Genomic DNA, 15,556 nt, shown 5'->3' with positions numbered 1-15,556 from the left:
CTGGTTTTTATGTGAAGATGTTTCTTTTTCCACCACAGGCCTCAAAGCTTTCCTAATGTCCACTTGCAGATTCTACGAAAAAAGTGTTTCAAAACTGCTCTTAGAAAAGGTAAGTTCAACTCTGTGAGTTGCATGCGAACATCAAAAAGAAGTTTCTGAGAATGCTTCTGTCTAGTTTTTATGTGAAGACATTTCCTTTTCCACCACAGGCCTCCAAGCTCTCCAAATGTCGACTTGCACAATCTACAAAAAGAGTCTTTCAAAACTGCTCTATCAAAAGAAAGGTTCAACTCTGTGAGTTGAATGCGCACATCTCATAGAAGTTTCTGAGAATGTTTCTTTCTAGCTTATATGTGAAGGTATTCCCGTTTTCAATGAAGGCCTCCAAGCAGTCCGAATAACCACTTGCAGATTCTACAAAAAGATTGTTTCTGAACTCCTCCATGAACAGGTATGTTCAACTGTGCGAGTTGAATGCAAACATCACTAAGTAGTTTCTGAGAATGCTTCTGTCTGGTTTTTACGTGAAGATATTTTCTTTTCCACCACAGGCCTCAAAGCTCTCCAAGTGTACACTTGTAAGTTCTACAAAAAGAATGTTTCAAAACTCCTCTCTAAAAAGAAAGGTTCAACTCTGGGAGTTGAATGGACTTATCATAAAGAAGTTTCTGAGAATGCTTCTGTCTAGCTTATATGTGAAGATATACCCGTTTCCAATGAATGCCTCAAAGCAGTCCAAATATCCGCTTGCACATTCTTCAAAAAGTGTGTTTCAGAAGTTCTCTATGAACAGGTAGCGTCAACTCTGTGAGTTGAATGCAAACTGTGAACAGGTATGTTCAACTCTGTGAGTTTAATGCAAACATCACAAAGAAGTTTCTGAGAATGCTTATGTGTGATTTTTATCTGAAGATATTTCCTTTTTCACCCTAGGCCACAAAGTATTAAAATGTTCACTTGCAGATTCTACAAAATGAGTGTTTCAAAACTGCTCTATGAAAAGAAATGTTCAGCACTGTGAGTTGAATGTACACATCACAGATAAGTTTCTGAGAATGCTTCTATCTAGTTTGTTTGTGAAGATATTCCCATTTCCAATGAAGGCCTCAAAGCAGTTCAAATATCCACTTGCAGATTCTACGAAAAAAATGTTTCAAAACTGCTCTTAGAAAAGGTATGTTCAACTCTGTGAGTTGAATGCAAGCATCACAAAGAAGTTTCTGAGAATGCTTCTGTCTAGTTTTTATGTGAAGAGATTTCCTTTTCCACCACAGGCCTCCAAGCTATCCAAATATCCACTAGTAGAATCTACAAAAAGAGTGTTCCAAAACTGCTCTACCAAAAGAAATGTTCAACTCTGTGAGTTGAATGCACACATCTCATAATAGTTTCTGAGAATGCTTCTGTCTGGCTTATATGTGAAGATATTCCCGATTCCAATGAAGGCCTCCAAGCAGTCCGAATATCCACTTGCAGATTCTACAAAAAGATTGTTTCAGAACTCCTCTATGAAGGTATGCTCAACTCTGTGAGTTGAATACAAACATCAGTAACTAGTTTCTGAGAATGCTTCTCTCTGGTTTTTATGTGAAGATATTTTATTTTCCACCATAAGCCTCAAAGCTCTCCTAATGTCCACTTCCAGATTCTACAGAAAGAGTGTTTCAAAACTTCTCTATCAAAAGAAAGGTTCAACTCTGCAAATTGAATGCACACATCAAAAAGAAGTTTTGGAGAATGCTTCTCTCTAGTTTTATGTGAAGATATTCCGGTTTCCAACGAAGGCCTCAAAGCAGTCCAAACATACACTTGCAGATTCTATGAAAAGAGTGTTTCAAAACTGCTCTAAGAAAAGGTATGTTCAACTCTGTGAGTTGAATGCAAACATCATGAAGAAGTTTCTGAGAATGCTTCTGTCTTGTTTTTGTGTGAAGATATTTTCTTTTCCACCACAGGCCTCAAATCTCTCCAAATGTCCACTTGCAGATTCTACAAAAGTGTGTTTCAAAACTCCTCTATCAAAAAAAAAGGTTCAACTCTGTGATTTAAATGTACACATCACAAAGAAGTTTCTGGGAATGCTTCTGTCTGGCTTATATGTGAAGATATACCCCTTTCCAAAGAATGCCTCAAAGCAGTCCAAATATCCGCTTGCAGATTCTTTGAAAAGTGTTTCAGAACTGCTCTATGAACAGGTATGTTCAACTCTGTGAGCTGAATGCAAACTATGAACAGGTATGTTCAACTCTGTGAGTTGAACGCAAACATCACAAAGAAGTTTCTGAGAATGCTTATGTCTGATTTTTGTGTGAAGATATTTCCTTTTCCACCCTAGGCCTCAAAGTACTAAAAATGTTCACTTGCAGATTCTACAAAATGAGCGTTTCAAAACTGCTCTATCAAAAGAAATGTTCAACTTTGTGAGTTGAATGCACACATCACAAAGAAGTTTCTGAGAATGATTCTATCTAGTTTGTATGTGAACATATTCCCGTTTCCAACGAAGGCCTCAAAGCAGTCCAAATATCCACTTGCAGATTCTACGAAAAATGTGTTTCAAAACTGTTCTGGGAAAAGGTGTGTTCAACTCTGTGAGTTGCATGCGAACATCAAAAAGAAGTTTCTGAGAATGCTTCTGTCTAGTTTTTATGTGAAGAGATTTCCTTTTCCACCAGAGGCCTCGAAGCTCTCCAAATGTCCACTTGCAGATTCTACAGAAAGAGTGTTCCAATACTACTCTATGAAAAGAAAATTTCGATTCTGTGTGTTGAATGTACAATCACAAAGAAGTTTCTGAGAATTCTTCTGTCTAGCTTATATGTGAAGATATTCCCGGTTCCAATGCAGGCCTCAAAGCAGTCCAAATATCCACTTGCAGATTCTACGAAAAGAGTGTTTCAAAACTGCTCTAAGAAAATGAATGTTCAACACTGTGAGTTGAAAGCAAACTTCAAAAAGAAGTTTCTGAGAATGCTTCTGTCTAGTTTTTAGGTGAAGATATTTCCTTTTCCACCGTAGACTTCAAAGCTCTCCAAATGTCCAGTTACAGATTCCACAAAAAGTGTGTTTCAAAACTGCTCTATGAGAAGAAAGCTTCAACTCTGTGAGTGGAATGCACACATCACAAAGTAGTTTCTGAGATTAGTTCCATCTTGGTTTATGTAAAGATATTCCCTTTTCCAACGAAGGCCTCAAAGCAGTCTAAATATCCACTTGCAGATTCTAACAAAAGAGTGTTTCAAAACTGATCTATGAAAAGTTATATTCAACTCTGTGAGTTGAATGCAAACATCACAAAGATGTTTCTGAGAATGCTTCTGTCTGGTTTTTATGTGAAGATATTTCCTTTTCCACCATAGGCCTCAAAGCTTTCAAAATGTCCACTTGCAGATTCGACAAAAAGAGTGTTTCACCACATATTCTCACGCATAGGTGGGAATTGAACAATGAGATCACATGGACACAGGAAGGGGAATATCACACTCTGGGGACTGTTGTGGGGTGGGGGGAGGGGGGAGGGATAGCATTGGGAGATATACCTAATGCTAGATGACGAGTTAGTGGGTGCAGCACACCAGCGTGGCACATGTATACATATGTAACTAACCTGCACAATGTGCACTTGTACCCTAAAACTTAAAGTATAATAAAAAAAAAGAGTATTTCAAAACTGCTCTAACAGAAGAAATGTTCAACTCTGTGAGTGAAATGTACACATCACAAAGAAGTTTCTGAGAATGCTTCTGTCTAGTTTTTATGTGAAGGTATCTCCTTTTCCAACGTAGGCTTCAAAGATCTCCAAATGTCCACTGGCAGATTTTACCAAAAGAGTGTTTCAAAACTGCTCTATCAAAGAAAGGTTCAACTCTGTGAGTTGAATGCACACATCACAAAGAGGTTTCAGAGAATACTTCTATCTAAGTTTATGTGAAGATATTCCCTTCTCCAATGAAGGCCTAGAAGCAGTCTAAATATCCACTTCTAGATTCTGCAAAAAGGATGTTTCAAAACTGCTCCATGAAATGTTTCGTTCAACTCTGTGAGTTGAATGCAAACATCACAAAGAAGTTTGTGAGAATGTTTCTGTCTGGTTTTTAAGTGAAGATATTTCCTTTTCCACCATAGGCCTCAAAGCTTTCCAAATGTCCACTTGCAGATTCTACATAAAGAGTGTTTCAAAACTGCTCTAACAGAAGAAAGGTTCAACTCTGTGAGTGAAATGCACACATCACAAAGTAGTTTCTGAGAATGCTTCTGTCTAGTTTTTATGTGAAGTTATTTCCTTTTCCACCGAAGGCTTAAAAGATCTCCAAATGTCCACTCGCAGATTTTACCAAAAGAGTGTTTCAAAACTGCTCTATCAAAAGAAAGTTTCAACTGTGTGAGTTGAAAGCACACATCACAAAGAAGTTTCTGAGAATGCTTCTGTCTAGATTTTATGTGATGATATTCCCATTTCCAGCGAAGGCTTCAAAGCAGTGCAAATATCCACTTGCAGATTTTATGAAAAGAGTGTTTCAAAACTGTTCTATGGACAGGTATATCCAACTCTGTAAGTTGAATGTGAACAACACAAAGAAGTTTCAGAGAATGCTTCTGTCTAGTTGTTATGTGAAGATATTTCCTTTTCCACCGTAGGACTCAAAGCTTTCCAAATGTCCACTTGCAGATTCTACAAAAAGAGTGTTTCAAAACTATTCTATCAAAACAAATGTTTAACTCTGTGAGTCAAATGCACACATCACAAAGAAGTTTCTGAGAATGCATCTGTCTAGTTTTATGTGAAGATATTTGCTTTTCCACCTTAAGCTTCAAAGCTCTCTAAATGTCCACTTGCTGATTTTACTGAAAGAGTGTTTCAAAACTGCTCTATCAAAAGTAATGTTCAACTCTGTGAGTTGAATGTACACATCTCAAAGAAGTTTCTGAGAATGACTCTGTCTAGATTTTATGTGAAGATATTCCCATTTGCAACGAAGGTCTTAAAGCAGTCTAAATATCCACTTGCAGATTCTATGAAAAGAATGTTTCAAACCTGCTCTAAGAAAAAGTATGTTCAACTCGGTGAGTTGGAAGCAAACATCAAAAAGAAGTTCCTGAGAGTGCAGAAGCACTCTCAGTTAGAAAACTGGTTTTACGGGAAGATATTTCCTTTTCCACCATAGCCCTCAAAGCTCTCCAAATGCCCACTTGTAGATTCTACAAAAAGAGGGTTTCAAATTTACTCTATCAAAAGGAGGGTTCAACTCTGTGAGATGAATGAACAGAGTTGAATGCACACATCACAAAAGTTTCTTAGAATGCATCTGTCTAGATTTTATGTGAAGATATTACTGTTTCCAATGAAGGCCTCAAAGCAGTCCAAATATCCACTTGCAGATTCTATGAAATGAGTGTTTCAAAACTGTACTTTGAACAGGTATGTTCAACTCTGTGATTTGAAAGCAAATATCACAAAGAATTTCCTGAGAGTGCTTCTATCTGGTTTTTATGGGAAGATATTTCCTTTTCCACCATAGGCCTCAAAGCACTACAAATGTTCACTTGCAGTTTCCACCAAAAGAGTGATTGAAAACTGCTCTAGCAAAAGAAAGGTTCAACTTTGTGAGATGAATGCAAACATCGCAAAGAAGTTTCTGAGAATGCTTCTGCCTGGTTTTTATTTGAAGATATTTCCTTTTCCACCATAGGCTTCAAAGCTCTCCAAATGTCTACTTCCAGATTCCACAAAAAGTGTCTTCCAAACCTGCTCTATGAAAAGAAAGGTTCAACTCTGTGAGTTGAACGCACACATCATAAAGAGGTTTTCGGAGAATACTTCTGTCTAGGTTTATGTGAAGATATTCCCGTTTCCAATGAAGGCCTGAAAGCAGTCTAAATATCCACTTGCAGATTCTGCGAAAAGGGTGTTTCAAAACTGCTCCATGAAAAGTTACGTTCAACTCTGTGAGTTGAATGCAAACATCACAAAGAAGTTTCTGAGAATGCTGCTCTCTGGCCTTTATGTGAAGATATTTGCTTTTCCACCATAGGCCTCAAAGCTTTCCAAATGTCCACTTGCAGATTCTACATAAAGAGTGTTTCAAAACTGCTCTAACAGAAGAAAAGTTCAACTCTGTGAATGAAATACACACATCACAAAGAAGTTTCTGAGAATGCGTCTATCTAGTTTTTATGTGAAGGTATTTCCTTTTCCACCATAGGCTTCAAAGATCTCCAAATGTCCATTCACAGATTTTACCAAAAGAGTGTTTCAAAACTGCTCTACCAAAAGAAATTTACAACTCTGTGAGTGGACAGCACACATCACAAAGAAGTTTCTGAGAATGCTTCTGTCTAGATTTTATGTGAAGATATTCCCGTTTACAACGAAGGCCTCAAAGCATTCCAAATATCCACTTGCAGATTCTATGAAAAGAGTGTTTCAAAACTGCAGTGCAAAAAGATATGTTCAAATCTGTGAGTTGAATGCAAACATCACAAAGAAATTTGTGAGAATACTTCTGTCTGGTTTTTATGTGTATATATTTCCTTTTCCAACATAGGACTCAAACTCACCAAATGTACATGTGCAGATTCCACAAAAAGAGTGTTTCAAAACTGCTCCATCAAAAGAAAGTTTCAACTCTGTGAGTTGAATGTACACATCACAAAGAGGTTTCTGAGAATTCTTCTGTCTAGCTTATATGTGAAGATATTCCCATTTCCAACGAAGGCTTAAAAGCAGTCCAAATATCCACTTGCAGATTCTACGAAAAGTGTGTTTCAGAACTCCTCTATGAACAGGTATGCTGAACTCTGTGAGTTGAATGCAAACATCACAACGTAATTTCTGAGAATGCTTCCATCTGGTTTTTATGTGAAGATATGTCCTTTTCCACCATAGGCTTCAAAGCTCAGCAAATGTCCAGTTCCAGATTCTACAAAAAGAGTGTTTCAAAACTGCTCTATCAAAAGAAAGGTTCAACTCTGTGCATTTAATGTACACAATACAAAGACGTTTCCAAGAATGCTTCTGTCTAGATTTAATGTGAAGATATTCCCGTTTCCAAAGAAGACCTCAAAGGAGTCTAAATATCCAATTGCAGATACTACAAAAAGTGTGTTTCAAAACTGCTGTATGAAAAGGTATGTTCAACTCTGTGAGTTTAATGCAAACATCACAAAGAAGTTTCTGAGAATGATTCTGTCTGGTTTTTTTGTGAAGATATTTCCTTTTCCACCATAGGCATCTAAGCTCACCAAATGTACACTTGCAGATTCTACAAAAAGAGTGTTTCAAAACTGCTCTATCAAAAGAAAAGTTTAACGCTGTGAGTTGAATGCAAATATCACAAAGAAGTTCCTGAGAATGCTTCTGTCTGGTTTTTATGTGAACGTATTTCCTTTTCCACCATATGCCTCAAACTCACAAAATGTACACTTGTAGATTCTACAAGAAGAGTGTTTCAAAACTGCTCTATCAAGAGAAAGGTTCAACTCTGTCAGTTGAATGTACTCATCACAAAGAAGTTTCTGAGATTGCTTCTGTCTAAATTTTATGTGAAGATATTCCCGTTTCCAACGAATTCCTCAAAGCATTCCAAATATCCACTTGCAAATTCTACGAAAAGAGTGTTTCAAAACTGCTGTATGAAAAGGTATGTTCAACTAAGTGAGTTGAAAGCAAACATCACAAAGAAGTTTGTGAGAATGCTTCTGTCTGGTTTTTATGTGAAGATATTTCCATTTCCACCATAGGCCTCAAATCTTTCCAAATGTCCACTTGCAGATTCTACAAAAAGAGTGTTTCAAAACTGCTTTATCAAAAGAAAGGTTCAACTCTGTGTGTTGAATGCACACATCACAAAATAGGTTCTGAGAATGCTTCTGTCTAGATTTTATGGGAAGATATTCTCGGTTCCAAGGAAGGCCTCAAAGCAGTCCAAATATCCACTAGCAGATTCTACGAAAAGAGTGTTTCAAAACTGCAGTATGAAAAGATATGTTCAACTCTGTGAGTTGAATGGAAACATCAGAAAGAAATTTGTGAGAATGCTTCTGTGTGGTTTTTATGTGAAGATATTTCCTTTTCCACCATAGGCCTCAATCTCACCAAATGTACACTTGCAGATTCTACAAAAAGAGTGTTTCAAAACTGCTCTATAAAAAGAAAGGTTCAACTCTGTGAGTTGAATGCACACATCACAAAAAAGTTTCTGAGAATGCTTCTGTCTAGTTTATATATGAAGATATCTCCTTTTCCACCGTAGGCCACAATGATCTACAAATGTCCACTTGCAGTTTACGAAAAGATTGTTTCAAAACTGCTGTATCAAAAGAAATGTTAAACTCTGTGAGCTGAATGCCCACAGGCCAAAAAGTTTTTGAGAATGCTTCTGTCTAGATTTTATGTGAAGATATTCCCGTTTCCAATGAAGGCCTCAAAGGAGTCCAAATATCCACTGGCAGATTCTACGAAAAAGTATTTGAAAACTGCTCTTAGAAAATGTATGTTCAACTCTGATTGAATGCAAAGATCACAAAGAAGTTTGGGAGAATACTTCTGTCTGGTTTTTATGTGCAGATATTTCGTTTTCCAAATTAGGCCTCAAAGCTCTCCGCATGTCCACTTCTGGATTCTATTAAAAAGTGTTTCAAAACTGCCCTATCAAAAGAAAAGTTCAACTCTGTAAGTTGAATGCACACATCACAAAGTAGTGTCTGAGAATGCTTCTGTCTCGTTTATATGTCAAGATATCTCCTTTTCCACCATAGGCCACAATGATCTACAAATGTTCAATTGCAGATTGTACCAAAGAGTGTTTCAAAACTGCTCTCTCAAAAGAAATATTAAACTCCATGAGTTGAATGCACACAACTCAAAGAAGTTTCTGAGAATGCTTCTGTCTGGTTTACATGTCAAGATATCTCCTTTTCCACCAGAGGCCACAATGATCTACAAATGTTCAATTGCAGATTGTATCAAAGAGTGTTTTAAAACTGCTGTCTCAAAAGAAGTGTTAAACTCCGTGAGTTGAATGCACACAACACAACGAAGTTTCTGAGAATGCTTCTGTCTAGATTTTATGTGAAGATATTCCCGTTTCCAAAGAATGCCTCAAAGTAGTTCAAATATCAAATGGCAGATTCTACGTAAAGACTGTTTCAAAACTGCTCTATGAAAAGGTAGGTTCAACTCTGTGAGTTGAATGCAAACATCACAAAGAAGTTTCTGAGAATGCTTCTGTCTGGTTTTTATGTGAAGATATATCCCTGTCAACCTTAGGCCTCAAAGCTCTCCAAATGTCCACTTCTAGGTTCTACAGAAAGAGTGTTTCAAAACTGCTCTATCAAAAGAAAGGTTCAACTCTATGAGTTGAATGCACACATCACAAAGAAGTTTCTGAGGATACTTCTGCCTAGATTTTAGGTGAAGATATTTGCCTTTCTAACTAAGGCCTCAATGCAGTCCAAATATCCACTTGCAGATTCTACGAAAACAGTGTTTCAAAACTGCTCTATGAAAAGTTACGTTCAACTCTGTGAGTTGAATGCAAACATCACAAAGAAGTTTCTGAGAATGGTTCTGTCTGGTTTTTATCTGAAGATATTTCCTTTTCCACCATAGGCCTCAAAGCTTTCCAAATATCCACTTGCAGATCCTACACAAAGAGTGTTTCAAAACTGCTCTGCGAAAAGAAAGGTTCAACTCTGTGAGTTGAATGCACACATCACAAAGAAGTTTCTGAGAATGCTTCTGTCTAGATTTTATGTGAAGGTATTCCCATCTCCCACGAAGGCCTGAAAGTAGTCCAAATATCCAATTGCAGATTCTACGAAAAGAGTGTTTCAAAACTGCTGTATGAAAAGGTAGGTTCAACTCTGTGAGTTGAATGCAAACATCACACTGTAGTTTCTGAGCCTGCTTCTGTATCGTTTTTATGTGAAGATATTTCCTTTTCCAGCATACGCCTCAAATCTCTCCAAATATCCACTTCCAGATTCTACAAAAAGATTGTTTCAAAACTGCTCTATCAAAAGAAACGTTCAACTCTGTGAGTTGAATGCACACATCACAAAGTAGTTTCTGAGAATGCTTCTGTCTAGATTATATGGGAAGTTATTCCCATTTCCAATGAAGGCCTCAAAGGAGTCCAAATATCCACTTGAAGATCTTACGAAAAGAGTGTTTCAAAACTGCTGTATCAAAAGGTATGTTGAACTCTGTGAGTTTAATGAAAACTCAGTTTGCGTCTATCTAGATTTTATCTGAAGATATTTCCTTTTCTACCATAGGCCACAAAGTGCTCCTAATGTCCACTTGCAGAATATACAGAGTGTTTCCAAACTGCTCAATCAAAAGAAAGGTTCAACTCTGTGGGTAGAATGCATGCATCACAAAGAAGTTTCTCAGAATTCTTCTGTCTAGTTTTTATGTGAAGGTATTTCCTTTTCCACCATTGGCCTTTAAGTGCTCCAAATGTCCACTTGCAGATTCTACAAAAGGAGAGTTTCAAAACTGCTCAATCAAAAGAAAGGTTTAACTCTGTGAGATGAATGCATGCATCACAAAGAAGTTTCTCAGACTGCTTCTTTCTAGATTTTATGTGAAGATATTTCCTTTTCTACCTTAGTCCGCAAAGCACTCCTAATGTCCACTTGCAGATTCTACAAAAAGAGGGTTTCCAAACTGCTCAATAAAAAGAAAGATTCAACCCTGTGAGATGAATGCACACATCACAAAGAACTTTCTTAGAATTCTTCTCTCTAGTTTTTATGTGAAGATATTTCCTTTCCCACTATAGGCCTCAAAATGCTCAAAATATCCACTTGCAGATTCTACAAAAAGAGAGTTTCAAAACTCTTCAATCAAAAGAAAGATTTAACTCTGTGAGATGAATGCACATTTCACAAATAAGTTTCTCAGATTGCTTCTGTCTAGATTTTATATGAAATCTGTGAGATGAATGCACACATCATAAAGAAGTTTCTCAGATTGCCTCTTTCTAGATTTTATGAGAAGATATTTCCTTTTCTGCCAAAGGCCGCATAGTGCTCCAAATGTCCCTTTGCAGATTCTACAAAAAGAGTGTTTCCAAACTGCTCAATCAAAAGAAAGGTTCAATTCTGTGAGATAAACGCACACATCACAAAGAAGTTTTTCAGAATTCTTATGTCTAGTTTTTATGGAAAGATATTCCCTTTTCCACCACAGGCCTCAAAGAGCTCCAAATGTCCACTTGCAGATTCTACAAAAAGAGAGTTTCAATACTGCTCAATCAAAACAAAGTTTTAACCCTGTGAGATGAATGCACACATCACAAAGAAGTTTCTCAGATTGCTTCTGTCTAGATTTTATCTGAAGACACTTCCTTTTCTAACATAGGCCTCAAAGCGCTCCAAATGTCCACTTGCAGATTCTATAAATGAGGTTTTCAAAACTGCTCAATCAAAAGAAAGGTTCAACTCTGAGAGATGAATGCACACATCAGAAAGAACTTACTCAGAATGCTTCTGTCTAGATTTTATGTGAAGATATTACCTTTTCTACCATAGGTCGCCAAACGCTCCAAATGTCCACTTGCAGATTCTACAAAAAGAGAGTTTCAATACTCCTCCATCAAAAGAAAGTTTTAACTCTGTGAGATGAATGCACGCATCACAAAGAAGTTTCTCAGATTGCCACTGTATGGATTTTATGTGAAGATATTTCCTTTTCTGCCATAGGCTGCAAAGCCCTCCAAGTTTCCACTTGCAGATTCTACAAAAAGAGTGTTTCCAAACTGGTCAACCAAAAGAAAGGTTCAATTCCATGAGGTGAATGCACACATCACAAAGAAGTTTCTCAGAATTCTTCTATCTAGTTTTTATGTGAAGATATTTCCTTTTAGCACCATAGGCCTCAAGAGACTCAAAATGTCCACTTGCAGATTATACAAAAAGAGAGTTTCAAAACTGCTCTATCAAAAGAAATGTTTAACTCTGTGAAATGAATGCACACATCACAAAGAAGTTTCTCAGATTGCTCCTGTCTTGATTTTATGTGAAGATATTTCCTTTTCTACCATAGGTGGCAGATAGCTCCAATTGTCAACTTGCAGAATCTTCAAAAAATGTGTTTCCAAACTGGGGAATCATAAGAAAGGTTCAACTCTGTGAGATGAATGCACACATCACAAAGAAGTGTCTCAGAATTCTGCATTCTAGTTTTAATGTGAAGGTGTTTCCTTTTCCACTCTAGGCCTCAAAGAGCTCCAAATATCCACTTGCAGATTCTTCAAAAAGAGAGTTTCAAAACTGCTCAATCATAAGAAAGGTTTAACTCTGTGAGATGAATGCACATATCAAGCGGAAGTTTCTCAGATTGCTTCTGTCTAGATTTTATGTGAAGATACTTCCTTTTCTACAATAGGCCACAAAGGGATCCAAATGTCCACCTGCAGATTCTACAAAAAGAGAGTTTCAAAATTTCCCTATCAAAAGAAAGGTTTAACTCTGTGAGATGAAGGCACACATCACAAATAAGTTTTTCAGATTGCTTCTCTCTAGAATTTATGTCAAGATATTTCCTTTTCTACCATAAGCCACAAAGCGCTGCAAATGTCGACTTTCACATTCTACAAAAACAGTGTTTCCATACTGCTCAATCAAAGGAAAGGTTCAACTCCGTGAGATGAATGCACACATCAAAAACAAGTTTCTCAGAATTCTTCTCTGTCGTTTTTATGTGACGATATTTCCTTTTTCTACCATCGGCCTCAAAGCACTCAAAATGTCCACTTGCAGATTCTACAAAAAGATGGTTTCAAAACTGCTCAATTAAAAGAAAGGTTTAACTCTGTGAGATGAATGCACAAATCAAATGGAAGTTTCTCAGATTGCTTCTCTCTAGAATTTATGTGAAGATATTTCCTTTTCTACCATAGGCTGCATAGCGCTCCAAATGTGCACTTGCAGATTCCACAAAAAGAGAGCTTCCAAATTGCTCAATCAAAGAAAGTTTCAACTCTGTGAGATGAACGCACTCATCACAAAGACGTTTCTCAGAATTCTTCTGTCTAGTTTTTATGTGAAGATATTTCCTTTTCCACCATAGGCCTCAAAGCACTCCAAATGACCACTTGCAGATACTACAAAACTAAAGCTTCAAAACTCCTCAATCAAAAGAGAGGTTTAACATTGCAAGATGCATGCACACATCCCAAAGAAGTTTCTGAGATTGCTTCTGTGTAGATTTTATTTGAAGGTATTTTCTTTTCCACCACAGGCCTCAAAGCGCACCAAATGTCCACTTGCAGATACTACAAAAAGAGAGTTTCAAAACTGCTCAATGAAAAGAAATGTTTAAATTTGTGAGAAGAATGCACACATCAGAAAGAAGTTTTTCAGATTGCTTCTGTCTAGATTTTATGTGAAGGTATTTCCCATTCTACCATAGTCCACAAAGCACTCCAAATGTCCACTTGCAGATACTACAAAAAGAGAGTTTCAAAACTGCTGAATCCAAAGAAAGGGTTAACTCTGTGAGATGAATGCACACATCACAAAGAGGTTTCTCAGATTGCTTCTGTCTAGATTTATATGAAGATATTACCTTTTCTGCCATGTCTCAAAAAGCACTCCAAATGTCCACTTGCATATACTACAAAAAGCATGTTTCCAAACTGCTCAATCAAAAGAAAGTTTCAACTCTGTGAGATGAACGCACACATCACAAAGAAATTTCTCAGAATTCTGCGGTCTAGTTTTTATGTGAAGATATTTACTTTTCCACCATAGACCTGAAGGAGTTCGAAATGTTCACTTGCAGATACTACAAAAAGCATATTTCAAAACTGATCCCTCAAAAGAAATATTCAACTCTGGAGATGAATGCACACATCACAAAGAAGTTTTTCAGAATCCTTCTATCTAGTTTTTATGTGAAGACATTTCCTTTTCCACTATAGGCCTCAAAGTGCTCCAAATGTCCACTTGCAGATTCTACAAAAAGAGAGTTTCAAAACTGATCAAACAAAAGAAAGGTTTAACTCTGTGAGATAAATGCACACATCACAAAGAAGTTGCTCCAATTGCTTCCGTCTTGATTTTATGTGAAGATATTTCCTTTTATAACTTAGGCCACAAAGAACCCCAAATGTCCACTTGCAGATTCTACAGAAAGAAGGTTTCCAAACTGTTCAATAAAAGGGAAGGTTCAACTCTGTGAGATGAATGCACACATCACAAAGAAGTTTCTCACAATTCTTTGTCTAGTTTTTATGTGAAGATATTTCCTTTTACGCCATAGGCATTTAAGCCCTCCAAATGTCCACTTGCAGATTCTACAAAAAGAGAGTGTCAAAACTGCTCAATCAAAAGAAAGGTTTCACTCTGTGAGATGAATGCAAACATCACAAATAAGTTTCTCAGATTGCTTCTATCTAGAATTTATGTGAAGATATTTCCTTTTATAAGATAGGCCGCAAAGCGCTCCAAATGTCCACTTGCAGATTATACAAAAAAGGGTGTTTTGAAACTGCACAATCAAAAGGAAGGTTCAACTCTGTGAGATGAATGCACACATCACAAAGAAGTTTCTCAGAATTCTTCTGTCTAGTTTTTATATGAAGATATTTCCTTTTCCACCATAGGCCACAAAGCACTCCAAATGTCCCGTTGCAGATTCTACAAAAAGAGAGTTTCAAAACTCTTCAATCAAAAGAAAACTTTAACTCTGTGAGATGAATGAACATATCTGAAAGAAGGTTCTCAGGTTGCTTCTGTGTAGATTTTATGTGAAGTTATTTCCTTTACTACCTTAGGCCACAAAGCACTCCAAATGTCCACTTGCAGAATCTACAAAAAGAGTGTTTCCAAGCTGCTGTACCAAAAGAAAGGTTTAACTCGGTGAGATGAATACACACATCACAAAGAAGTTCCCCAGGTTGATTCTTATGGATTTAATGTGAAGATATTTCCTTTTGTACTGTAAACCGCAAAGCACTCCAAATGTCCACTTGCACATTCTAAAAAAGAGTGTTTCCATACTGCTAAATCAAAAGAAAGGATCAATTCTTTGAGATGAACGCACACATCACAAAGAACTTTCTCAGAATTGTTCTGTCTAGTTTTTATGTGACGATATTTCCTTTTCCACAGTAGGCCGCAAAGCGCTCCATATGTCCACTTGCAGATTCTACAAAAAGAGAGGTTCAGAACTGCTCACTCAAAAGCAAGGTTTAACTCTGTGAGATGAATGCACACATCACAAAGAAGTTTCTCAGATTGCTTCTGTCTAGATTTTATGTGAAGATATTTAGTTTTCTACCATAGGCCACAAAGCACTCCAAATGTCCACATGCAGATTCTACAAAAAGAGTGTTACCAAACTGCTCAATAAAAAGAAAAGTTCATCTCTGTGAGATGAATGCACACATCACAAAGTAGTTTCTCAGAATTCTTCTGCTTAGTTTTTATGTTAAGATATTTCCTTTTCCACCATTGGCCACAAACTGCTCCAAATGTCCAGTTGCAGATTCTACAAAAACAGAGTTTTGAAACTCCTCAATCAAAAGAAAGGCTTAACTCTTTG

General features: G+C 37.0%; 1 long non-coding RNA gene across 19 annotated transcripts in view; it reads left to right on the top strand.

Annotated features, from left to right (window-relative positions):
• ZNF285CP (zinc finger protein 285) overlaps positions 1–15,556 on the top strand; it is a 355,913-nt gene that overhangs the window by 27,056 nt on the left and 313,301 nt on the right. For 9 of the 19 annotated variants that reach the window (XR_010109365.1, XR_010109357.1, XR_010109370.1 and 6 more), the window contains 3 exons: positions 39–109; positions 210–451; positions 552–15,372. The exons of 2 other annotated variants lie outside the window; for them this stretch is intronic. This is a non-coding gene — a long non-coding RNA (zinc finger protein 285). Of the gene's footprint in view, positions 1–38; positions 110–188; positions 452–551; positions 15,373–15,556 lie in introns of those variants that run through there. 8 more of the 19 variants (XR_010109366.1, XR_010109353.1, XR_010109345.1 and 5 more) reach the window with 2 other exon arrangements.

The sequence above is a fragment of the Pan paniscus genome, chromosome 13 (assembly GCF_029289425.2).
Source record: "Pan paniscus chromosome 13, NHGRI_mPanPan1-v2.0_pri, whole genome shotgun sequence".
NCBI lineage: Eukaryota > Metazoa > Chordata > Mammalia > Primates > Hominidae > Pan > Pan paniscus.
Note: the sequence above shows the minus strand (reverse complement) of the source record. Positions and strands in the feature narration are given on the sequence as shown.